This window comes from Plectropomus leopardus, unplaced genomic scaffold (assembly GCF_008729295.1).
Source record: "Plectropomus leopardus isolate mb unplaced genomic scaffold, YSFRI_Pleo_2.0 unplaced_scaffold13879, whole genome shotgun sequence".
NCBI lineage: Eukaryota > Metazoa > Chordata > Actinopteri > Perciformes > Serranidae > Plectropomus > Plectropomus leopardus.
Genome location: NW_024614812.1, coordinates 1 through 1320, shown reverse-complemented (window position 1 = coordinate 1320; position 1320 = coordinate 1). Strand labels below are relative to the sequence as shown.

At 37.2% G+C, this 1320-nt stretch overlaps 1 long non-coding RNA gene across 1 annotated transcript; it reads right to left on the bottom strand.

Moving 5' to 3' along the window:
* Window positions 1–198: 198 nt before the first annotated feature.
* On the bottom strand, window positions 199–1184 carry LOC121964065. The gene is made up of 2 exons (XR_006107315.1): window positions 1099–1184; window positions 199–237 (listed from the first exon to the last, which is right to left on the bottom strand). It is a non-coding gene; the product is annotated as an uncharacterized LOC121964065 (long non-coding RNA).
* Window positions 1185–1320: the final 136 nt, after the last annotated feature.

Here is a 1320-nt window from a genome sequence, read left to right as displayed (position 1 = left end):
TATCTCAGCTGCTGCAGTTCTGGAGACGCAGGTGAGGACGGGGAGGTGGAGGAGTACGAGTTGGTAGAGGTGGTGGACGAGGTCAAAGGAGGAAGTTCCTCACAGGCAAAATAATCCTTCAGGGGGGCGAAGAGGTGACGGATGACGGGAACGCTCCACGCCTTCCCCAAAACCTTCTGCCTCTGCTGCCGGTTCATGTTCCTCACGTCCGTGTAATGTTTGGGGAAACCAAAGATCCTGGCGGAGAAGAATAATGGAGAAGGCAAATATGTGTTAGCTGAAGACTCAGCGTGGTAACCTTCGAGCTGCAACAATTGGCTGATCAATCGGTTAATCGACAAACCAGCAACTAATTTGATAATTGGCAAATAAGTTAACGCAAGCAAAAATAGTCTTTGGATCTTCTTAAATGATGACCTTTTCTTCTCCTTTAAATTACTATTTATGTCCTCATATGCCTGTCCCTTTTATTTATATTTTTTACTATAGTTTATCATTAAAAAAAAATCACCATTGTTTTTAATCGATGTTCAGAGATTGTATGTACTGATTAACAGTTTCGTAGATAACCCCACATGTCAAACCCATTGAGGGTTTTTTGGGTTTCCCCTGCATGTCTTCTTTCCTTAAATGTATAATGTTGTTTTTACTATATCCTAACCAAATCAAATCAAGTCAAATCTGAATATTTGAAACTCAGGTAAACATTTCACAACTATACATTTCCTTTAAAGAAAAGTATGCTTTTTTTACTTCAAACTAGATTTAATTCTATATGTATTCATTTTATTTAGATTTTTGTGTAATTATAACCATCTCCCTATTTACTTCATTTTAATCGTCTATTTTTTTCTGGTCTTAAACAAAGTATCTCTTTAGACTAAATAAGACATTTGAAGAAAGCTCTAAAACACTGTTCTGTTTTATGTTTACACTTCTCTGATAATTTTATGGACAAAACGATACATGTAGAAAATTATTGATTCGTAAAAACAAAAGTAAAAACAATGTAAGCAGGGAGAGCAGACACAGCTACGTCAGGAGATGATGTGAATCCACCCACATATGCACACAAACATATAATTTAACAATGCGTACCTTTCTAGTTCAGTGATCCAGAGGTTGTCTTCTTTGCCGTAGTGGAGGACAGGCAGCAGAGAGACATTTTTGCCCTGCTTCAGAGAGTTTGGGTTGGTGGTGATCGTCCTCACTTTGGTCACCTGGAACAAATACAACATAAAGTTGAGAGATTATTTGTACCTTAATGAACACTGTAGTTGTTGCAGGAAAAAATACATATTAATTATGTAAATTAGATGG